The 25,008-nt window shown below is 48.1% G+C and overlaps 5 non-coding genes across 5 annotated transcripts; all 5 read right to left on the reverse strand.

Moving 5' to 3' along the window:
* Nucleotides 1–2,030: 2,030 nt before the first annotated feature.
* On the reverse strand, nt 2,031–2,102 carry TRNAP-CGG (transfer RNA proline (anticodon CGG)). The gene has a single exon. It is a non-coding gene; the product is annotated as a tRNA-Pro (tRNA).
* A 3,499-nt stretch (nt 2,103–5,601) lies between these two features.
* On the reverse strand, nt 5,602–5,673 carry TRNAP-CGG (transfer RNA proline (anticodon CGG)). Its single transcript has one exon. It is a non-coding gene; the product is annotated as a tRNA-Pro (tRNA).
* Nucleotides 5,674–9,174: 3,501 nt separating this feature from the next.
* TRNAP-UGG (transfer RNA proline (anticodon UGG)) lies at nt 9,175–9,246 on the reverse strand. Its single transcript has one exon. It is a non-coding gene; the product is annotated as a tRNA-Pro (tRNA).
* Nucleotides 9,247–12,747: 3,501 nt separating this feature from the next.
* Nucleotides 12,748–12,819, reverse strand: TRNAT-CGU (transfer RNA threonine (anticodon CGU)). Its single transcript has one exon. It is a non-coding gene; the product is annotated as a tRNA-Thr (tRNA).
* A 3,501-nt stretch (nt 12,820–16,320) lies between these two features.
* Nucleotides 16,321–16,392, reverse strand: TRNAS-CGA (transfer RNA serine (anticodon CGA)). The gene has a single exon. It is a non-coding gene; the product is annotated as a tRNA-Ser (tRNA).
* Between the last annotated feature and the right edge of the window lie 8,616 nt (nt 16,393–25,008).

A 25,008-nucleotide genomic window follows, 5' to 3' on the forward strand; every position in this document is an offset into this window, starting at 1 on the left:
GCTCCAGCACAGAAAAGCAGTTGCAAAGAAATCTCGCATACCTTCATGACGCTGAACCGTCTCAACGCAGGTATAAAGCATGTATTGCATTGCAACATGACATCTTACAAGAGTGAAAAGCAGAAATACTCCTGTTTAAAACACAGACTGAACCTATAAAGGTAAAGGTTTGTCTGGGATTTGAACCAAGGTCCTCTCACACCCGAAGCGAGAATCATACCCCTATACCAACTAGACTGCTGCTGCAGAGGCATTTGAAACATCTTCTGAAGCGTCTTTCAGAAAAGCAGGGCCATTCGGAGGCTCTCTCTCTAAGCGTGCCATAGCAATTGATGTTTTCTGTCAAGGATTTTTTGTTTGTCTCTAGCAAGGAAAGAGGTAGTCAAGATTCTGTGTGCCAGTGAGCTGAACTAGGGCACTGATGTGAAAAGCAGACCCTTTCTGGTAGTTGTAACCCTCTGCAAGTCCTGGACCCTTGCACCTTAGACTTCCAGACCAGAAGCACTGAAGGGCCTGCTAGCTCTTGAGCCAGAGAAGCATGCCTCTTGGATTCAAGCACACTTGCTCCCTCAGCGCTCGATCAGGCTCAATCAGGCGAGATTTATAGTAGTGGCTCATAGGCCTGAAACACTCACCTGGGAGACGGGGGTGGCTGATTTCCCGGAATGGCCCTTGATGGGGAAATCACCTCCTTTCCCCCGCCTCATTTCAGAATTGTGTGCAAGTCGCAAGACAGTGTTCAGGGGTTCATGGGTACTGCCTAATCCCAGCTGCCTCTCTGTCTTCTTCATGTAAATTGCAAGTCACGAGGAGGCACCATTGCCAATATGCTCCGCCCACCTAACCAAGAAACCCAGTTTGAGCTTGTCTGCCTGTGTTGTTGCAGGGGCAGTGTCTTCTTTGCCCAAAAGGAGGCAGGAGAGACTCACTTCAAATGATAGAATCAACTGCTTAAGTAGAAACCAGCATGGTAGTTACTGTCATAAAGTGCAGCTCTAACAGAAGGTGTGCCTGAGATGCCCCTTGCAGTAATACACAGAATTTTGATTGAGGGCCCAGCCGATGGGTTGGTGGATTTCTGCTCACATGCCACAGCAGCTTCCAAAGATAGTGGTGTGAGGAGCTGGCTCTGCAAGCAGAGCAAGATTTAAGGGAAGAAAACACACCTGTTAGGAGTGGGATTTGAACCCACACCTACATGAAGAGACCAGAAGGCTCAGCTACACTGAAGATCAAGCTCTCTTGAGTCTGGCACCTTAGACCACTCGGCCATCCTGACAGCCAAAACATTATGCAGGTCTGACTCTTCAGTCTGCACTTGTTGATGCTGCCGCTTGCAATGTTCCTATCAAAGTCACAGCTTTAAAGGCCCCACAATATAACATGGCCAAGAAAAAAAAAAAAACAGAACAAGAAACAAGGCACATGCACGACCACCGAGGGATGCAGATAACTTTTTATCGTCCTGCAATAGTAAAGCACATTTTACACAGGTCACAAGTTTTTAAAGGTCATTTCTGTCTAAGTGTGCATTGAGAGAGACTCAGGTTTTAGTGAGCAAAAACAAAAGCTACTGCTGCCCATTGTCGAATCGGGGACCTTTTGCGTGTGAGGCAAACGTGATAACCACGACACTACAGAAACAAGCTTGCTGGCTTGACTGAAGGAGCACAGTTCCCCTCATATGTTTGCCCGATTTCCTCTATACTTGATCAGCAGTTGCTCAGAATGCAAGGGGTAAGTGTGAAAATTGCAGCGGTGTCAGCCAGCATGCATACACTCAGACGTCCTGAAAAGTCACAGCTGCGGGCAGAGACAGACAAATATCTGATGCCTAAATGCCAGGAACGCAAGCCTGTGAAATCATCACACAGGGCGCACTGAGAGCAAGCAGGAAGGAAGCCAAGGCATTGTAATCAATTTTTCGCCTGAGGCAAAAAATATGTTTTGCGCAACAATGCTTTGAGTGGAATGAGAAATGTTGAGGGGTTGTGTATTTTGAGCAGGATTTGATTGTTTTCCGCTAGAATGGGCTCGTCAGGGATTTGAACCCAGGACCTCTCGCTCCCGAAGCGAGAATCATACCCCTAGACCAACGAGCCTGGGCACAGAAGCGCTACGGCTCCCACCCTGCTCCGAGGGTTGGTGGCAGAGAGTGGGAGACTACATCCCAAAGCAAGAAACGCCACATGGTGCTCTCTTCTGCAGTATGACTAGAGTCATTTGCATGGTCGTCATCGAACATGACATAAAAAGCCTCTATCCTTTAGACATTTTGTCCCAGATTTACAAGAAAATGACTGAGCGCGAGGCTGTGACAAATTTGCAAGCCCTACGCTCCGTCATTTTCAAAATGCAGGGAAGCGCCGTATTTAGTAGAATACAGCGCACCCCTGTGCTTCCCCCTGCGCCAGCTCTAAATTAGCTGCTGAGCGCCAACGCAGCCGTTCTTGCACCATGGTACAAGGATGACTGCGTTGAGGGGGAAATTGTTTTTGTGCAGGAAGGGACACCTTCCTGGCCAAAAGAAAAATCTTCAATGGTGATTTGCTCTTACTTCTATGTGTGCTGCAGAATGCAGCACACATAGAAAGAGAAAAAACGAGGGGAAATGAAAACATTTCTCCTCAGTGCGCCACTCTAACTATACCCCTGGGATGGTGTTGGATTTTGGCGCTGACACAGATTTACGACAACTCCTAAATCTGGAGCAGCATCAAAATGCTATGGTGTTGCTGTGGCACACTCACAGCAACACCCATTGCACGCCCCTTCCAGGGAAAGTGCTGAATGCTAAGGTGCCGTATTTACAAGGTGGTGTTAAGCCACAAAAAGTGGCTGAACGCCATCTTGTAAATACCGCGCAGTGCATAGTGCCACCGGGGCGTCACTAAAAGTGATGCTCTGTTGTCGATTGGGCCTTGTAAGTCTGGCACCTTATTTGCTCAAGGTGTGTGTTCTTGGTGAGGGCAGGAAAGCTATTTTCGCTCTCATTCCTTCCTTCCTTGGCTGGCTTGAATGCGGTAGGCTCAGGCTTCAATGCAAAGGTCAAACAGTGAGCAACTGATTGACGTAAGCTGGCGCAACTCCTCTTGGTGAGCTGTGACAGATGCCCCCGGAGCGTAGTACCTCACGATGGTGAGGGATAGACACAGTCTCTTTTATCTCAGCTTGCCTGTCAGCTGAGTCAGGAAATGCAAATACTGGGAAAAAGCCCAGCGACTTGCTGTATTTGCTTGGCTTCGAACCAGGGACCTTTTGCATGTGAGGTGCGCATGATAACTACTACACTACACAAACAGACACACTTGCTGGCTTGCTTCATGTGGCTATGCATTGTACTGGAACCACCACACTATGGAAACAGACACACCTGCTTGCTTTATGTGGCTCTGCATTGGACTGGGATGCAAGGACTGAGGGCCAATGTTCATGACGCCCAAAGCTGAGCCTTCCGGAACACGATCTCTTGCCTTGGAAGAAAGGAACTGGCATCACTTTCATTCCAAGAGGTGATTTCAGAACTGGACCCGAAATTACCATGGAGAAGCACTGTGCATTTAATGTTCCTATGAGCACTGCTGCTCCAGCACAGAAAAGCAGTTGCAAAGAAATCTTGCATACCTTCATGATGCTGAACCGTCTCAACGCAGGTATAAAGCATGTATTGCATTGCAACATGACATCTTACAAGAGTGAAAAGCAGAAATACTCCTGTTTAAAACACAGACTGAACCTATAAAGGTAAGGGCTTGTCTGGGATTTGAACCAAGGTCCTCTCACACCCGAAGCGAGAATCATACCCCTATACCAACTAGACTGCTGCTGCAGAGGCATTTGAAACATCTTCTGAAGCGTCTTTCAGAAAAGCAGGGCCATTTGGAGGCTCTCTCTCTAAGCGTGCCATAGCAATTGATGTTTTCTGTCAAGGATTTTTTGTTTGTCTCTAGCAAGGAAATAGGTAGTCAAGATTCCGTGTGCCAGTGAGCTGAACTAGGGAACTGATGTGAAAAGCAGACCCTTCTGGTAGTTGTAACACTCTGCAAGTCCTGGACCCTTGCACCTTAGACTTCCAGACCAGAAGCACTGAAGGGCCTGCTAGCTCTTGAGCCAGAGAAGCATGCATCTTGGATTCAAGAACACTTGCTCGATCAGGCTCGATCAGGCGAGATTTATAGTAGTGGCTCATAGGCCTGAAACACTCACCTGGGAGACGCGGGTGGCCGATTTCCCGGAATGGCCCTTGATGGGGAAATCACCTCCTTTCCCCCGCCTCATTTCAGAATTGTGTGCAAGTCGCAAGACAGTGTTCAGGGGTTCATGGGTACTGCCTACTCCCAGCTGCCTCTCTGTCTTCTTCATGTAAATTGCAAGTCACGAGGAGGCACCATTGCCAATATGCTCCGCCCACCTAACCAAGAAACCCAGTTTGAGCTTGTCTGCCTGTGTTGTTGCAAGGGCAGTGTCTTCTTTGCCCAAAAGGTGGCAGGAGAGACTCACTTCTAACGATAGAATCAACTGCTTAAGTAGAAACCAGCATGGTAGTTACTGTCATAAAGTGCAGCTCTAACAGAAGGTGTGCCTGAGATGCCCCTTCCAGTAATACACAGAAATTTGATTGAGGGCCCAGCCGATGGGTTGGTGGATTTCTCCTCACATGCCACAGCAGCTTCCAAAGATAGTGGTGTGAGGAGCTGGCTGTGCAAGCAGAGCAAGATTTAAGGAAAGAAAACACACCTGTTAGGAGTGGGATTTGAAACCACGCCTCCATGAAGAGACCAGAAGGCTCAGCTTCACTGAAGATCAAGCTCTCTTGAGTCTGGCACCTTAGACCACTCGGCCACCCTGACAGCCAAAACATTGTGTAGGTCTGACTCTTCATTCTGCACTTGTTGATGCTGCCGCTTGCAATGTTCCTATCAAAGTCACAGCTTTAAAGGCCCCACAATATAACATGGCCAAGAAAAAAAAAAAAACAGAACAAGAAACAAGGCACATGCACGACCACCGAGGGATGCAGATAACTTTTTATCGTCCTGCAATAGTAAAGCACATTTTACACAGGTCACAAGTTTTTAAAAGTCATTTCTGTCTAAGTGTGCATTGAGAGAGACTGAGGTTTTAGTGAGCAAACACAAAAGCTGCTGCTGTCCAGTGTCGAACCAGGGACCTTTTGCGTGTGAGGCAAATGTGATAACCACTACACTACAGAAACAAGCTTGCTGGCTTGACTGAAGGAGCACAGTTCCCCTCATATGTTTGCCCGATTTCCTCTATACTTGATCAGCAGTTGCTCAGAATGCGAGGGGTAAGTGTGAAAATTGCAGCGGTGTCAGCCAGCATGCATACACTCAGACGTCCTGAAAAGTCACAGCTGCGGGCAGAGACAGACAAATATCTGATGCCTAAATGCCAGGAACGCAAGCCTGTGAAATCATCACACAGGGCGCACTGAGAGCAAGCAGGAAGGAAGCCAAGGCATTGTAATCCATTTTTCGCCTGAGGCAAAAAATATGTTTTGCGCAACAATGCTTCGAGTGGAATGAGAAATGTTGAGGGGTTGTGTATTTTGAGCAGGATTTGATTGTTTTCCGCTAAAATGGGCTCGTCCGGGATTTGAACCCGGGACCTCTCGCACCCGAAGCAAGAATCATACCCCTAGACAAACGAGCCTGGGCACAGAAGCGATACGGCTCCCACCCTGCTCCGAGGGTTGGTGGCAGAGAGTGGGAGACTACATCCCAAAGCAAGAAACGCCACATGGTGCTCTCTTCTGCAGTATGACTAGAGTCATTTGCATGGTCGTCATCGAACATGACATAAAAAGCCTCTATCCTTTAGACATTTTGTCCCAGATTTACAAGAAAATGACTGAGCGCGACGCTGTGCCAAATTTGCAAGCCCCACGCTCCGTCATTTTCAAAATGCAGGGAAGCGCCGTATTTAGTAGAATACAGCGCACCCCTGTGCTTCCCCCTGCGCCAGCTCTAAATTAGCTGCTGAGCGCCAACGCAGCCGTTCTTGCACCATGGTACAAGGATGACTGCGTTGAGGGGGAAATTGTTTTTGTGCAGGAAGGGACACCTTCCTGGCCAAAAGAAAAATCTTCAATGGTGATTTGCTCTTACTTCTATGTGTGCTGCAGAATGCAGTACACAATGAAAGAGAAAAAACGAGGAGAAATGAAAACATTTCTCCTCAGTGCGCCACTCTAACGATACCCCTGGGATGGCGTTGGATTTTGGCGCTGACACAGATTTACGACAACTCCTAAATATGGAGCAGCATCGAAATGCTATGGTGTTGCTGTGGCACACTCACAGCAACACCCATTGCACGCCCCTTCCAGGGAAAGCGCTGAATGCTAAGGTGCCGTATTTACAAGGTGGTGTTAAGCCACAAAAAGTGGCTGAACGCCATCTTGTAAATACCGCGCAGTGCATAGTGCCACCGGGGCGTCACTAAAAGTGATGCTCCATTGGCGATTGGGCCTTGTAAGTCTGGCACCTTATTTGCTCAAGGTGTGTGTTCTTGGTGAGGGCAGGCAAGCTATTTTCGCTCTCATACCTTCCTTCCTTGGCTGGCTTGAATGCGGTAGGCTCAGGCTTCAATGCAAAGGTCAACAGTGAGCAACTGACTGACGTAAGCTGGCGCAACTCCTCTTGGTGAGCTGTGACAGATGCCCCAGGAGCGTAGTACCTCACGATGGTGAGGGATAGACACAGTCTCTTTTATCTCAGCTTGCCTGTCAGCTGAGTCAGGAAATGCAAATACTGGGAAAAAGCCCAGCGACTTGCTGTATTTGCTTGGCATCGAACCAGGGACCTTTTGCATGTGAGGTGCGCATGATAATCACTACAGTACACAAACAGACACACTTGCCGGCTTGCTTCATGTGGCTATGCATTGTACTGGAACCACCACACTATGGAAACAGACACACCTGCTTGCTTTATGTGGCTCTGCATTGGACTGGGATGCAAGGACTGAGGGCCAATGTTCATGACGCTCAAAGCTGAGCCTTCCGGAACACGATCTCTTGCCTTGGAAGAAAGGAACTGGCATCACTTTCATTCCAAGAGGTGATTTCAGAACTGGACCCGAAATTACCATGGAGAAGCACTGTGCATTTAATGTTCCTATGAGCACTGATGTTCCAGCACAGAAAAGCAGTTGCAAAGAAATCTCGCATACCTTCATGATGCTGAACCGTCTCAACGCAGGTATAAAGCATGTATTGCATTGCAACATGACATCTTACAAGAGTGAAAAGCAGAAATACTCCTGTTTAAAACACAGACTGAACCTATAAAGGTAAGGGTTTGTCTGGGATTTGAACCAAGGTCCTCTCACACCCGAAGCGAGAATCATACCCCTATACCAACTAGACTGCTGCTGCAGAGGCATTTGAAACATCTTCTGAAGCGTCTTTCAGAAAAGCAGGGCCATTTGGAGGCTCTCTCTCTAAGCGTGCCATAGCAATTGATGTTTTCTGTCAAGGATTTTTTGTTTGTCTCTAGCAAGGAAAGAGGTAGTCAAGATTCCGTGTGCCAGTGAGCTGAACTAGGGCACTGATGTGAAAAGCAGTCCCTTTCTGGTAGTTGTAACCCTCTGCAAGTCCTGGACCCTTGCACCTTAGACTTCCAGACCAGAAGCACTGAAGGGCCTGCTAGCTCTTGAGCCAGAGAAGCATGCCTCTTGGATTCAAGCACACTTGCTCGCTCAGCGCTCGATCAGGCGAGATTTATAGTAGTGGCTCATAGGCCTGAAACACTCACCTGGGAGACGCGGGGTGGCTGATTTCCCGGAATGGCCCTTGATGGGGAAATCACCTCCTTTCCCCCGCCTCATTTCAGAATTGTGTGCAAGTCGCAAGACAGTGTTCAGGGGTTCATGGGTACTGCCTAATCCCAGCTGCCTCTCTGTCTTCTTCATGTAAATTGCAAGTCACGAGGAGGCACCATTGCCAATATGCTCCGCCCACCTAACCAAGAAACCCAGTTTGAGCTTGTCTGCCTGTGTTGCTGCAGGGGCAGTGTCTTCTTTGCCCAAAAGGTGGCAGGAGAGACTCACTTCAAACGATAGAATCAACTGCTTAAGTAGAAACCAGCATGGTAGTTACTGTCATAAAGTGCAGCTCTAACAGAAGGTGTGCCTGAGATGCCCCTTCCAGTAATACACAGAATTTTGATTGAGGGCCCAGCCGATGGGTTGGTGGATTTCTCCTCACATGCCACAGCAGCTTCCAAAGATAGTGGTGTGAGGAGCTGGCTCTGCAAGCAGAGCAAGATTTAAGGGAAGAAAACACACCTGTTAGGAGTGGGATTTGAACCCACGCATCCATGAAGAGACCAGAAGGCTCAGCTTCACTGAAGATCAAGCTCTCTTGAGTCTGGCACCTTCGACCACTCGGCCATCCTGACAGCCAAAACATTATGCAGGTCTGACTCTTCAGTCTGCACTTGTTGATGCTGCCGCTTGCAATGTTCCTATCAAAGTCACAGCTTTAAAGGCCCCACAATATAACATGGCCAAGAAAAAAAAAAAAACAGAACAAGAAACAAGGCACATGCACGACCACCGAGGGATACAGATAACTTTTTATCGTCCTGCAATAGTAAAGCACATTTTACACAGGTCACAAGTTTTTAAAGGTCATTTCTGTCTAAGTGTGCATTGAGAGAGACTGAGGTTTTAGTGAGCAAACACAAAAGCTACTGCTGCCCAGTGTCGAACAAGGGACCTTTTGCTTGTGAGGCAAATGTGATAACAACTACACTACAGAAACAAGCTTGCTGGCTTGACTGAAGGAGCACAGTTCCCCTCATATGTTTGCCTGATTTCCTCTATACTTGATCAGCAGTTTCTCAGAATGCGAGGGGTAAGTGTGAAAATTGCAGCGGTGTCAGCCAGCATGCATACACTCAGACGTCCTGAAAAGTCACAGCTGCGGGCAGAGACAGACAAATATCTGATGCCTAAATGCCAGGAACGCAAGCCTGTGAAATTATTACACAGGGCGCACTGAGAGCAAGCAGGAAGGAAGCCAAGACATTGTAATCCATTTTTCGCCTGAGGCAAAAAATATGTTTTGCGCAACAATGCTTCGAGTGGAATGAGAAATGTTGCGGGGTTGTGTATTTTGAGCAGGATTTGATTGTTTTCCGCTAAAATGGGCTCGTCCGGGATTTGAACCCGGGACCTCTCGCACCCAAAGCGAGAATCATACCCCTAGACCAACGAGCCTGGGCGCAGAAGCGCTACGGCTCCCACCCTGCTACGAGGGTTGGTGGCAGAGAGTGGGAGACTACATCCCAAAGCAAGAAACGCCACATGGTGCTCTCATCTGCAGTATGACTAGAGTCATTTGCATGGTCGTCATCGAACATGACATAAAAAGCCTCTATCCTTTAGACATTTTGTCCCAGATTTACAAGAAAATGACTGAGCGCGACGCTGTGCCAAATTTGCAAGCCCCTCGCTCCGTCATTTTCAAAATGCAGGGAAGCGCCGTATTTAGTAGAATACAGCGCACCCCTGTGCTTCCCCCTGCGCCAGCTCTAAATTAGCTGCTGAGCGCCAACGCAGCCGTTCTTGCACCATGGTACAAGGATGACTGCGTTGAGGGGGAAATTGTTTTTGTGCAGGAAGGGACACCTTCCTGGCCAAAAGAAAAATCTTCAATGGTGATTTGTTCTTACTTCTATGTGTGCTGCAGAATGCAGCACACATAGAAAGAGAAAAAACGAGGAGAAATGAAAACATTTCTCCTCAGTGCGCCACTCTAACGATACCCCTGGGATGGCGTTGGATTTTGGCGCTGACGCAGATTTACGACAACTCCTAAATCTGGAGCAGCATCAAAATGCTATGGTGTTGCTGTGGCACACTCACAGCAACACCCATTGCACGCCCCTTCCAGGGAAAGCGCTGAATGCTAAGGTGCCGTATTTACAGGATGGTGTTAAGCCACAAAAAGTGGCTGAACGCCATCTTGTAAATACCGCGCAGTGCATAGTGCCACCGGGGCGTCACTAAAAGTGAAGCTCCGTTGGCGATTGGGCCTTGTAAGTCTGGCACCTTATTTGCTCAAGATGTGTGTTCTTGGTGAGGGCAGGAAAGCTATTTTCGCTCTCATACCTTCCTTCCTTGGCTGGCTTGAATGCGGTAGGCTCAGGCTTCAATGCAAAGGTCAAACAGTGAGCAACTGACTGACGTAAGCTGGCGCAACTCCTCTTGGTGAGCTGTGACAGATGCCCCAGGAGCGTAGTACCTCACGATGGTGAGGGATAGACACAGTCTCTTTTATCTCAGCCTGCCTGTCAGCTGAGTCAGGAAATGCAAATACTGGGAAAAAGCCCAGCGACTTGCTGTATTTGCTTGGCTTCGAACCAGGGACCTTTTGCATGTGAGGTGCGCATGATAACCACTACACTACACAAACAGACAAACTTGCCAGCTTGCTTCATGTGGCTATGCATTGTACTGGAACCACCACACTATGGAAACAGACACACCTGCTTGCTTTATGTGGCTCTGCATTGGACTGGGATGCAAGGACTGAGGGCCAATGTTCATGACGCTCAAAGCTGAGCCTTCCGGAACACGATCTCTTGCCTTGGAAGAAAGGAACTGGCATCACTTTCATTCCAAGAGGTGATTTCAGAACTGGACCCGAAATTACCATGGAGAAGCACTGTGCATTTAATGTTCCTATGAGCACTGCTGCTCCAGCACAGAAAAGCAGTTGCAAAGAAATCTCGCATACCTTCATGATGCTGAACCGTCTCAACGCAGGTATAAAGCATGTATTGCATTGCAACATGACATCTTACAAGAGTGAAAAGCAGAAATACTCCTGTTTAAAACACAGACTGAACCTATAAAGGTAAGGGTTTGTCTGGGATTTGAACCAAGGTCCTCTCACACCCGAAGCGAGAATCATACCCCTATACCAACTAGACTGCTGCTGCAGAGGCATTTGAAACATCTTCTGAAGCGTCTTTCAGAAAAGCAGGGCCATTTGGAGGCTCTATCTCTAAGCGTGCCATAGCAATTGATGTTTTCTGTCAAGGATTTTTTGTTTGTCTCTAGCAAGGAAAGAGGCAGTCAAGATGCCCTGTGCCAGTGAGCTGAACTAGGGCACTGATGTGAAAAGCAGACCCTTTCTGGTAGTTGTAACCCTCTGCAAGTCCTGGACCCTTGCATCTTAGACTTCCAGACCAGAAGCACTGAAGGGCCTGCTAGCTCTTGAGCCAGAGAAGCATGCCTCTTGGATTCAAGCACACTTGCTTGCTCAGGGCTCGATCAGGCGAGATTTATAGTAGTGGCTCATAGGCCTGAAACACTCACCTGGGAGACGCGGGGTGGCTGATTTCGCGGAATGGCCCTTGATGGGTAAATCACCTCCTTTCCCCGCCTCATTTCAGAAATGTGTGCAAGTCGCAAGACAGTGTTCAGGGGTTCATGGGTACTGCCTAATCCCAGCTGCCTCTCTGTCTTCTTCATGTAAATTGCAAGTCACGAGGAGGCACCATTGCCAATATGCTCCGCCCACCTAACCAAGAAACCCAGTTTGAGCTTGTCTGCCTATGTTGTTGCAAGGGCAGTGTCTTCTTTGCCCAAAAGGTGGCAGGAGAGACTCACTTCAAATGATAGAATCAACTGCTTAAGTAGAAACCAGCATGGTAGTTACTGTCATAAAGTGCAGCTCTAACAGAAGGTGTGCCTGAGATGCCCCTTCCAGTAATACACAGAATTTTGATTGAGGGCCCAGCCGATGGGTTGGTGGATTTCTCCTCACATGCCACAGCAGCTTCCAAAGATAGTGGTGTGAGGAGCTGGCTGTGCAAGCAGAGGAAGATTTAAGGGAAGAAAACACACCTGTTAGGAGTGGGATTTGAACCCACGGCTCCATGAAGAGACCAGAAGGCTCAGCTTCACTGAAGATCAAGCTCCCTTGAGTCTGGCACCTTAGACCACTCGGCCATCCTGACAGCCAAAACATTGTGCAGGTCTGACTCTTCAGTCTGCACTTGTTGATGCTGCCGCTTGCAATGTTCCTATCAAAGTCACAGCTTTAAAGACCCACAATATAACATGGCCAAGAAAAAAAAAAAAAACAGAACAAGAAACAAGGCACATGCACGACCACCGAGGGATGCAGATAACTTTTTATCGTCCTGCAATAGTAAAGCACATTTTACACAGGTCACAAGTTTTTAAAGGTCATTTCTGTCTAAGTGTGCATTGAGAGAGACTGAGGTTTTAGTGAGCAAACACAAAAGCTACTGCTGCCCAGTGTCGAACCGGGGACCTTTTGCGTGTAAGGCAAATGTGATAACCACTACACTACAGAAACAAGCTTGCTGGCTTGACTGAAGGAGCACAGTTCCCCTCATATGTTTGCCCGATTTCCTCTGTACTTGATCAGCAGTTGCTCAGAATGCGAGGGGTAAGTGTGAAAATTGCAGCGGTGTCAGCCAGAATGCATACACTCAGACGTCCTGAAAAGTCACAGCTGCGGGCAGAGACAGACAAATATCTGATGCCTAAATGCCAGGAACGCAAGCCTGTGAAATCATCACACATGGCGCACTGAGAGCAAGCAGGAAGGAAGCCAAGGCATTGTAATCCATTTTTCGCCTGAGGCAAAAAATATGTTTTGCGCAACAATGCTTCGAGTGGAATGAGAAATGTTGAGGGGTTGTGTATTTTGAGCAGGATTTGATTGTTTTCCGCTAAAATGGGCTCGTCCGGGATTTGAACCCGGGACATCTCGCTCACGAAGCGAGAATCATACCCCTAGACCAACGAGCCTGGGCACAGAAGTACTACGGCTCCCACCCTGCTCCGAGCGTTGGTGGCAGAGAGTGGGAGACTACATCCCAAAGCAAGAAACACCACATGGTGCTCTCTTCTGCAGTATGACTAGAGTCATTTGCATGGTCGTCATCGAACATGACATAAAAAGCCTCTATCCTTTAGACATTTTGTCCCAGATTTACAAGAAAATGACTGAGCGCGACGCTGTGCCAAATTTGCAAGCCCCACGCTCCGTCATTTTCAAAATGCAGGGAAGCGCCGTATTTAGTAGAATACAGCGCACCCCTGTGCTTCCCCCTGCGCCAGCTCTAAATTAGCTGCTGAGCGCCAACGCAGCCGTTATTGCACCATGGTACAAGGATGACTGCGTTGAGGGGGAAATTGTTTTTGTGCAGGAAGGGACACCTTCCTGGCCAAAAGAAAAATCTTCAATGGTGATTTGCTCTTACTTCTATGTGTGCTGCAGAATGCAGCACACATAGAAAGAGAAAAAACGAGGAGAAATGAAAACATTTCTCCTCAGTGCGCCACTCTAACGATACCCCTGGGATGGCGTTGGATTTTGCCGCTGACACAGATTTACGACATCTCCTAAATCTGGAGCAGCATCAAAATGCTATGGTGTTGCTGTGGCACACTCACAGCAACACCCATTGCACGCCCCTTCCAGGGAAAGCGCTGAATGCTAAGGTGCCGTATTTACAAGGTGGTGTTAAGCCACAAAAAGTGGCTGAACGCCATCTTGTAAATACCGCGCAGTGCATAGTGCCACCGGGGCGTCACTAAAAGTGATGCTCCGTTGGCGATTGGGCCTTGTAAGTCTGGCACCTTATTTGCTCAAGATGTTTGTTCTTGGTGAGGGCAGGAAAGCTATTTTCGCTCTCATACCTTCCTTCCTTGGCTGGCTTGAATGCGGTTGGCTCAGGCTTCAATGCAAAGGTCAAACAGTGAGCAACTGACTGACGTAAGCTGGCGCAACTCCTCTTGGTGAGCTGTGACAGATGCCCCAGGAGCGTAGTACCTCACGATGGTGAGGGATAGACACAGTCTCTTTTATCTCAGCTTGCCTGTCAGCTGAGTCAGGAAATGCAAATACTGGGAAAAAGCCCAGCGACTTGCTGTATTTGCTTGGCTTCGAACCAGGGACCTTTTGCATGTGAGGTGCGCATGATAACCACTACACTACACAAACAGACACACTTGCTGGCTTGCTTCATGTGGCTATGCATTGTACTGGAACCACCACACTATGGAAACAGACACACCTGCTTGCTTTATGTGGCTCGGCATTGGACTGGGATGCAAGGACTGAGGGCCAATGTTCATGACGCTCAAAGCTGAGCCTTCTGTAACACGATCTCTTGCCTTGGAAGAAAGGAACTGGCATCGCTTTCATTCCAAGAGGTGATTTCAGAACTGGACCCGAAATTACCATGGAGAAGCACTGTGCATTTAATGTTCCTATGAGCACTGCTGCTCCAGCACAGAAAAGCAGTTGCAAAGAAATCTCGCATACCTTCATGATGCTGAACCGTCTCAACGCAGGTATAAAGCATGTATTGCATTGCAACATGACATCTTACAAGAGTGAAAAGCAGAAATACTCCTGTTTAAAACACAGACTGAACCTATAAAGGTAAGGGTTTGTCTGGGATTTGAACCAAGGTCCTCTCACACCCGAAGCGAGAATCATACCCCTATACCAACTAGACTGCTGCTGCAGAGGCATTTGAAACATCTTCTGAAGCGTCTTTCAGAAAAGCAGGGCCATTTGGAGGCTCTCTCTCTAAGCGTGCCATAGCAATTGATGTTTTCTGTCAAGGATTTTTTGTTTGTCTCTAGCAAGGAAAGAGGCAGTCAAGATGCCCTGTGCCAGTGAGCTGAACTAGGGCACTGATGTGAAAAGCAGACCCTTTCTGGTAGTTGTAACCCTCTGCAAGTCCTGGACCCTTGCACCTTAGACTTCCAGACCAGAAGCACTGAAGGGCCTACTAGCTCTTGAGCCAGAGAAGCATGCCTCTTGGATTCAAGCACACTTGCTCGCTCAGGGCTCGATCAGGCGAGATTTATAGTAGTGGCTCATAGGCCTGAAACACTCACCTGGGAGACGCGGGTGGCTGATTTCCCGGAATGGCCCTTGATGGGGAAATCACCTCCTTTCCCCCGCCTCATTTCAGAATTGTGTGCAAGTCGCAAGACAGTGTTCAGGGGTTCATGGGGACTGCCTAATCCCAGCTGCCTCTCTGTCTTCTTCATGTAAATTGCAAGTCACGAGGAGGCACCATTGCCAATATGCTCCGCCCACCTAACCAAGAAACCCAGTTTGAGCTTGTCTGCCTGTGTTGTTGCAGGGGCAGTGTCTTCTTTGCCCAAAAGGTGGCAGGAGAGACTCACTTCAAACGATAGAATCAACTGCTTAAGTAGAAACCAGCATGGTAGTTACTGTCATAAAGTGCAGCTCTAACAGAAGGTGTGCCTGAGATGCCCCTTCCAGTAATACACAGAATTTTGATTGAGGGCCCAGCCGATGGGTTGGTGGATTTCTCCTCACATGCCACAGCAGCTTCCAAAGATAGTGGTGTGAGGAGCTGGCTGTGCAAGCAGAGCAAGATTTAAGGGAAGAAAACACACCTGTTAGGAGTGGGATTTGAACCCACGTCTCCATGAAGAGACCAGAAGGCTCAGCTTCACTGAAGATCAAGCTCTCTTGAGTCTGGCACCTTCGACCACTCGGCCATCCTGACAGCCAAAACATTATGCAGGTCTGACTCTTCAGTCTGCACTTGTTGATGCTGCCGCTTGCAATGTTCCTATCAAAGTCACAGCTTTAAAGGCCCCACAATATAACATGGCCAAGAAAAAAAAAAAAACAGAACAAGAAACAAGGCACATGCACGACCACCGAGGGATGCAGATAACTTTTTATCGTTCTGCAATAGTAAAGCACATTTTACACAGGTCACAAGTTTTTAAAGGTCATTTCTGTCTAAGTGTGCATTGAGAGAGACTGAGGTTTTAGTGAGCAAACACAAAAGCTACTGCTGCCCAGTGTCGAACCAGGGACCTTTTGCGTGTGAGGCAAATGTGATAACCACTACACTACAGAAACAAGCTTGCTGGCTTGACTGAAGGAGCACAGTTCCCCTCATATGTTTGCCTGATTTCCTCTATACTTGATCAGCAGTTGCTCAGAATGCGAGGGGTAAGTGTGAAAATTGCAGCGGTGTCAGCCAGCATGCATACACTCAGACGTCCTGAAAAGTCACAGCTGCGGGCAGAGACAGACAAATATCTGATGCCTAAATGCCAGGAACGCAAGCCTGTGAAATCATCACACAGGGCGCACTGAGAGCAAGCAGGAAGGAAGCCAAGGCATTGTAATCCATTTTTCGCCTGAGGCAAAAAATATGTTTTGCGCAACAATGCTTCGAGTGGAATGAGAAATGTTGAGGGGTTGTGTATTTTGAGCAGGATTTGATTGTTTTCCGCTAAAATGGGCTCGTCCGGGATTTGAACCTGGGACCTCTCGCACTCGAAGTGAGAATCATACCCCTAGACCAACGAGCCTGGGCACAGAAGCGCTACGGCTCCCACCCTGCTCCGAGGGTTGGTGGCAGAGAGTGGGAGACTACATCCCAAAGCAAGAAACGCCACATGGTGCTCTCTTCTGCAGTATGACTAGAGTCATTTGCATGGTCGTCATCGAACATGACATAAAAGACCTCTATCCTTTAGACATTTTGTCCCAGATTTACAAGAAAATGACTGAGCGCGACACTGTGCCAAATTTGCAAGCCCCACGCTCCGTCATTTTCAAAATGCAGGGAAGCGCCGTATTTAGTAGAATACAGCGCACCCCTGTGCTTCCCCCTGCGCCAGCTCTAAATTAGCTGCTGAGCGCCAACGCAGCCGTTCTTGCACCATGGTACAAGGATGACTGCGTTGAGGGGGAAATTGTTTTTGTGCAGGAAGGGACACCTTCCTGGCCAAAAGAAAAATCTTCAATGGTGATTTGCTCTTACTTCTATGTGTGCTGCAGAATGCAGCACACATAGAAAGAGAAAAAACGAGGAGAAATGAAAACATTTCTCCTCAGTGCGCCACTCTAACGATACCCCTGGGATGGCGTTGGATTTTGGCGCTGACGCAGATTTACGACAACTCCTAAATCTGGAGCAGCATCAAAATGCTATGGTGTTGCTGTGGCACACTCACAGCAACACCCATTGCACGCCCCTTCCAGGGAAAGCGCTGAATGCTAAGGTGCTGTATTTACAAGGTGGTGTTAAGCCACAAAAAGTGGCTGAACGCCATCTTGTAAATACCGCGCAGTGCATAGTGCCACCGGGGCGTCACTAAAAGTGATGCTCCATTGGCGATTGGGCCTTGTAAGTCTGGCACCTTATTTGCTCAAGGTGTGTGTTCTTGGTGAGGGCAAGAAAGCTATTTTCGCTCTCATACCTTCCTTCCTTGGCTGGCTTGAATGCAGTAGGCTCAGGCTTCAATGCAAAGGTCAAACAGTGAGCAACTGACTGACGTAAGCTGGCGCAACTCCTCTTGGTGAGATGTGACAGATGCCCCAGGAGCATAGTACCTAACGATGGTGAGGGATAGACACAGTCTCTTTTATCTCAGCTTGCCTGTCAGCTGAGTCAGGAAATGCAAATACTGGGAAAAAGCCCAGCGACTTGCTGTTTTTGCTTGGCTTCGAACCAGGTACCTTTCGCATGTGAGGTGCACATGATAACCACTACACTACACAAACAGACACACTTGCCGGCTTGCTTCATGTGGCTATGCATTGTACTGGAACCACCACACTATGGAAACAGACACACCTGCTTGCTTTATGTGGCTCTGCATTGGACTGGGATGCAAGGACTGAGGGCCAATGTTCATGACGCTCAAAGCTGAGCCTTCCGGAACACGATCACTTGCCTTGGAAGAAAGGAACTGGCATCACTTTCATTCCAAGAGGTGATTTCAGAACTGGACCCGAAATTACCATGGAGAAGCACTGTGCATTTAATGTTCCTATGAGCACTGCTGCTCCAGCACAGAAAAGCAGTTGCAAAGAAATCTTGCATACCTTCATGATGCTGAACCGTCTCAACGCAGGTATAAAGCATGTATTGCATTGCAACATGACATCTTACAAGAGTGAAAAGCAGAAATACTCCTGTTTAAAACACAGACTGAAGCTATAAAGGTAAGGGTTTGTCTGGGATTTGAAACAAGGTCCTCTCACACCCGAAGCGAGAATCATACCCCTATACCAACTAGACTGCTGCTGCAGAGGCATTTGAAACATCTTCTGAAGCGTCTTTCAGAAAAGCAGGGCCATTTGGAGGCTCTCTCTCTAAGCGTGCCATAGCAATTGATGTTTTCTGTCAAGGATTTTTTGTTTGTCTCTAGCAAGGAAAGAGGTAGTCAAGATGCCCTGTGCCAGTGAGCTGAACTAGGGCACTGATGTGAAAAGCAGACCCTTTCTGGTAGCTGTAACCCTCTGCAAGTCCTGGACCCTTGCACCTTAGACTTCCAGACCAGAAGCACTGAAGGGCCTACTAGCTCTTGAGCCAGAGAAGCATGCCTCTTGGATTCAAGCACACTTGCTCGCTCAGCGCTCGATCAGGTTCGATCAGGCGAGATTTATAGTAGTGGCTCATAGGCCTGAAACACTCACCTGGGAGACGCGGGGTGGCTGATTTCCCGGAATGGCCCTTGATGGGGAAATCACCTCCTTTCCCCCGCCTCATTTCAGAATTGTGTGCAAGTCGCAAGACAGTGTTCAGGGGTTCATGGGTACTGCCTACTCCCAGCTGCCTCTCTGTCTTCTTCATGTAAATTGCAAGTCACGAGGAGGCACCATTGCCAATATGCTCCGCCCACCTAACCAAGAAACCCAGTTTGAGCTTGTCTGCCTGTGTTGTTGCAGGGGCAGTGTCTTCTTTGCCCAAAAGGTGGCAGGAGAGCCTCACTTCAAACGATAGAATCAACTGCTTAAGTAGAAACCAGCATGGTAGTTACTGTCATAAAGTGCAGCTCTAACAGAAGGTGTGCCTGAGATGCCCCTTCCAGTAATACACAGAATTTTGATTGAGGGCCCAGCCGATGGGTTGGTGGATTTCTCCTCACATGCCACAGCAGCTTCCAAAGATAGTGGTGTGAGGAGCTGGCTGTGCAAGCAGAGCAAGCTTTAAGGTAAGAAAACACACCTGTTAGGAGTGGGATTTGAACCCACGCCTCCATGAAGAGACCAGAAGGCTCAGCTTCACTGAAGATCAAGCTCTCTTGAGTCTGGCACCTTAGACCACTCGGCCATCCTGACAGCCAAAACATTGTGCAGGTCTGACTCTTCAGTCTGCACTTGTTGATGCTGCCGCTTGCAATGTTCCTATCAAAGTCACAGCTTTAAAGGCCCCACAATATAACATGGCCAAGTAAAAAAAAAAAAACAGAACAAGAAACAAGGCACATGCACGACCACCGAGGGATGCAGATAACTTTTTATCGTCCTGCAATAGTAAAGCACATTTTACACAGGTCACAAGTTTTTAAAGGTAATTTCTGTCTAAGTGTGCATTGAGAGAGACTGAGGTTTTAGTGAGCAAACACAAAAGCTACTGCTGCCCAGTGTCGAACCGGGGACCTTTTGCGTGTGAGGCAAATGTGATAACCACTACTCTACAGAAACAAGCTTGCTGGCTTGACTGAAGGAGCACAGTTACCCTCATATGTTTGCCCGATTTCCTCTATACTTGATCAGCAGTTGCTCAGAATGCGAGGGGTAAGTGTGAAAATTGCAGCGGTGTCAGCCAGCATGCATACACTCAGACGTCCTGAAAAGTCACAGCTGCGGGCAGAGACAGACAAATATCTGATGCCTAAATGCCAGGAACGCAAGCCTGTGAAATCATCACACAGGGCGCACTGAGAGCAAGCAGGAAGGAAGCCAAGGCATTGTAATCCATTTTTCGCCTGAGGCAAAAAATATGTTTTGCGCAACAATGCTTCGAGTGGAATGAGAAATGTTGAGGGGTTGTGTATTTTGAGCAGGATTTGATTGTTTTCCACTAAAATGGGCTCGTCCGGGATTTGAACACCGGGACCTCTCGCACCTGAAGTGAGAATCACACCCCTAGACCAACGAGCCTGGGCACAGAAGCACTACGGCTTCCACCCTGCTCCGAGGGTTGGTGGCAGAGAGTGGGAGACTACATCCCAAAGCAAGAAACGCCACATGGTGCTCTCTTCTGCAGTATGACTAGAGTCATTTGCATGGTCGTCATCGCGCATGACATAAAAAGCCTCTATCCTTTAGACATTTTGTCCCAGATTTACAAGAAAATGACTGAGCGCGACGCTGTGCCAAATTTGCAAGCCCCACGCTCTGTCATTTTCAAAATGCAGGGAAGCGCCGTATTTAGTAGAATACAGCGCACCCCTGTGCTTCCCCCTGCGCCAGCTCTAAATTAGCTGCTGAGCGCCAACGCAGCCGTTCTTGCACCATGGTACAAGGATGACTGCGTTGAGGTGGAAATTGTTTTTGTGCAAGAAGGGACACCTTCCTGGCCAAAAGAAAAATCTTCAATGGTGATTTGCTCTTACTTCTATGTGTGCTGCAGAATGCAGCACACATAGAAAGAGAAAAAACGAAGGGAACTGAAAACATTTCTCCTCAGTGCGCCACTCTAAAGATACCCCTGGGATGGCGTTGGATTTTGGCGCTGACGCAGATTTACGACAACTCCTAAATCTGGAGCAGCATCAAAATGCTATGGTGTTGCTGTGGCACACTCACAGCAACACCCATTGCACGCCCCTTCCAGGGAAAGCGCTGAATGCTACGGTGCCGTATTTACAAGGTGGTGTTAAGCCACAAAAAGTGGCTGAACGCCATCTTGTAAATACCGCGCAGTGCATAGTGCCACCGGGGCGTCACTAAAAGTGATGCTCCGTTGGCGATTGGGCCTTGTAAGTCTGGCACCTTATTTGCTCAAGGTGTGTGTTCTTGGTGAGGGCAGGAAAGCTATTTTCGCTCTCATACCTTCCTTCCTTGGCTGGCTTGAATGCGGTAGGCTCAGGCTTCAATGCAAAGGTCAAACAGTGAGCAACTGACTGACGTAAGCTGGGGCAACTCCTCTTGGTGAGCTGTGACAGATGCCCCACGAGCGTAGTACCTCACGATGGTGAGGGATAGACACAGTCTCTTTTATCTCAGCTTGCCTGTCAGCTGAGTCAGGAAATGCAAATACTGGGAAAAAGCCCAGCGACTTGCTGTTTTTGCTTGGCTTCGAACCAGGGACCTTTTGCATGTGAGGTGCGCATGATAACCACTACACTACACAAACAGACACACTTGCTGGTTTGCTTCATGTGGCTATGCATTGTACTGGAACCACCACACTATGGAAACAGACACACCTGCTTGCTTTATGTGGCTCTGCATTGGACTGGGATGCAAGGACTGAGGGCCAATGTTCATGACGCTCAAAGCTGAGCCTTCCGGAACACGATCTCTTGCCTTGGAAGAAAGGAACTGGCATCACTTTCATTCCAAGAGGTGATTTCAGAACTGGACCCGAAATTACCATGGAGAAGCACTGTGCATTTAATGTTCCTATGAGCACTGCTGCTCCAGCACAGAAAAGCAGTTGCAAAGAAATCTCGCATACCTTCATGATGCTGAACCGTCTCAACGCAGGTATAAAGCATGTATTGCATTACAACATGACATCTTACAAGAGTGAAAAGCAGAAATACTCTGGTTTAAAACACAGACTGAACCTATAAAGGTAAGGGTTTGTCTGGGATTTGAACCAAGGTCCTCTCACACCCGAAGCGAGAATCATACCCCTATACCAACTAGACTGCTGCTGCAGAGGCATTTGAAACATCTTCTGAAGCGTCTTTCAGAAAAGCAGGGCCATTTGTTGGAAAATGGGTTATTGGTAGGGCAGGTAGGTACCTACACCTAGCAACAAGCCACTAACCTCCACAAAGGTACAGTTAGGTCTCAGTAAATTAATCCCAGCTCAACCCTTGGTAGCTTGGCAACGAGCGTCAAGGCTTAATTTAGGAGACAAAGTGTAAAGCATTCAAATATCACAAAACAGTAATTAAATAAAACACAGGAAACAGTTTAAAAATCCAAAACCAATTTATAAAAATAGTTTATATTTTTATCTTTAAAATGATACAAAAACGATTAAAATCGGTTCAGGGGAACCGGAGATATGAATTTTTAAAGAATTATTACTTTTCTAGCGCTTAGAAACAAAAAGCGCCAATCGGGTCATCTGGTTGCACCTCGACCGGGGCAAAGTCAAACTTTCAGGCCGACCGCGATGGAGCCCTGCTCGGCTACAGGTCGCGGGAGGCCTCGGTTAAAAAGTTACCTTCTGACTTAGTCTTTATTTTGAAGTTTTTCTTCACCGGGACGAACCTGCCAGTTGAATCCGACCTCCTGGAGCCCTTGTCCGGATACACGATGTGGGTTTCCTCGGTGGAGACTTTTACCTTCGGACTTAGTCGTTTTTTCGAGATGAAAATCCTTCGACCGGGGTAAACCTGGATCTTGATCCGACGTCCATGGAGCCCTTCTCGGATACGATGGCTGGGAGGTCCCGGTCAACTTTTTACGTTCGGACTTAGTCTCTTTTTTGGATGTTTTTCTTTACCGGGACGAACCACGAAGTCAGGCCGGGTCGCGGTTGAGGCAAGCCGGCTAGAATTTCCGCGGCGGGTCGGTCCCTCTCTGGAGCTTTTTTCCAAAAATTCTCAAATCTTTTCCAAACTTCTGGGGCTTCACCCAGATGTTCTTTTAAGGTTCTTTTGGGGTCCACAGCTCACCCCAAGGGTCCAGAAGTTCTGTGATGGTCCTTGGGGGGTGCGGACTTCAACTCCCAGAATGCACCTGGCGCAAACTCCTTTTTGGCCACTGGACAGTGGTCAGCTGGTCGCTTTCTTCAGGAGTTGGTGCAGGGGACTCTGGTTTAGCAATTTGTCACCTGTAGCAAACAGGGAGTCCCTCCTTGAATCAGTTGAAGCCAGGCAAAGTCCTTCTTGTGGTGAAGCCCAAGTGTGCAGCTGGTGCAGTCCTTCTGAGTGCAGGGTCCAGGTGCAGGCCAGGGGTCCAGCAGGGCAGTCCTTCTTCTTCTTTAGTTCCTTTCTTGTTGAATTCTGGAGGGGATCTGAGGCGTGGGTGCAGGTCTGCCAGTTTTATCCTTGCTCCTGGGTGAAAAGCAGGGGGGCCCTGGTTCTCCAATCAGGGACAGGGTCGTCCCCCTGTGATGACCACTTCCTGGGAAGTGTGGCAAAAATCCATCCCAGAAGGCAACAGTCTCTAAAAATCCAACATGGATGAATCTGATTTTTGGAGGTTACATCTGGCTGAGCCCACCCACTGGTGTGGCTAAAAATCATAACCACACCCCTCTCCTGCCCTCTCCTAATCTAATCAAGGGGGCACCTAGTTGTCTGGGGTTGCAGGATGTGGGGATGTTGCTGGGTGCTGCAAATGTCCTTCTCTGCCTTTGAAGACCAGTTTGGCAGCCCTCCCCCTTCCTGCCTCACCATCTGCTGAGGGGAGATTCTCTCCCCCAAGCACATTCCTTTGTGTGAAGCCTGGCCACTTCACACCTCATCAAGGCAGCCTGGCAGAAGCTGCTGCAGGCTGGCCAATCAGAGCACAGCAGCAAAAACAATGCAGAGCTGAAATTGGCAACTTTTTAGGTAAAGTCTAAACTTTTTACCTGGACAAGTTATATTAAATCCAACAACTGGAAGTTGTGGGATTTATTACAACAATCAATTTGATACCAAATTCTTGGTATGTAACATTTAAGGAGACTTTAAAATTTAAAATAAAGTCTGCCCATTCTAGCCTATGAAGGCCATTTACTTCAATGAGGGAAAAACGAATGTGGCTGTTTTTACCTCACCAGGGCTTATAAATCTATTTTTATAAAGTCCCTGCTTATAGTTACATGGCACCCAGCCCTAGGGGCACATAGGGCACACCTTAGGGGTGACTTATATGTAAAAATAAGGTAGTTTAAGACTTTGGAAGTACCTTTAATTCCAAAGTCGAATTTGCATATAACTTTAATTTAAAAGCAGCCAGCAAGGCAGGCTTGCTTTTAAAATGACACTGGGCACCTCAGCAATGCACCTAGGTGTGCACCACCTATGCTGTGGTCCCTAAACCTACATGCCCTACCATATACTAGGGACTTATAGGTAGGTTAACTTAGCCAATTATAATTAGCCTAATTTGCATATCCATTTTACTCAGAGCACAGGCCCTGGGACTGGTTAGCAGTACCCAGGGCACCATCAAAGTCAGGAAAACACCAGCATAAAGTGGAAAATGGGGGCAAAAAGTTAGGGGGCCTCTGCAATCAGCCCTGTTTTCCCACAGAGGCTCTCTCTCTAAGCGTGCCATAGCAATTGATGTTTTCTGTCAAGGATTTTTTGTTTGTCTCTAGCAAGGAAAGAGGTAGTCAAGATGCCCTGTGCCAGTGAGCTGAACTAGGGCACTGATGTGAAAAGCAGACCCTTTCTGGTAGTTGTAACCCTCTGCAAGTCCTGGACCCTTGCACCTTAGACTTCCAGACCAGAAGCACTGAAGGGCCTGCTAGCTCTTGAGCCAGAGAAGCATGCCTCTTGGATTCAAGCACACTTGCTCACTCAGCGCTCGATCAGGCGAGATTTATAGTAGTGGCTCATAGGCCTGAAACACTCACCTGGGAGACGCGGGTGGCTGATTTCCCGGAATGGCCCTTGATGGGGAAATCACCTCCTTTCCCCCGCCTCATTTCAGAATTGTGTGCAAGTCGCAAGACAGTGTTCAGGGGTTCATGGGTACTGCCTACTCCCAGCTGCCCCTCTGTCTTCTTCATGTAAATTGCAAGTCACGAGGAGGCACCATTGCCAATATGCTCCGCCCACCTAACCAAGAAACCCAGTTTGAGCTTGTCTGCCTGTGTTGTTGCAGGGGCAGTGTCTTCTTTGCCCAAAAGGTGGCAGGAGAGACTCACTTCAAACGATAGAATCAACTGCTTAAGTAGAAACCAGCATGGTAGTTACTGTCATAAAGTGCAGCTCTAACAGAAGGTGTGCCTGAGATGCCCCTTCCAGTAATACACAGAATTTTGATTGAGGGCCCAGCCGATGGGTTGG

Source organism: Pleurodeles waltl, unplaced genomic scaffold (genome assembly GCF_031143425.1).
Source record: "Pleurodeles waltl isolate 20211129_DDA unplaced genomic scaffold, aPleWal1.hap1.20221129 scaffold_72, whole genome shotgun sequence".
In the NCBI taxonomy this organism is placed as follows: domain Eukaryota; kingdom Metazoa; phylum Chordata; class Amphibia; order Caudata; family Salamandridae; genus Pleurodeles; species Pleurodeles waltl.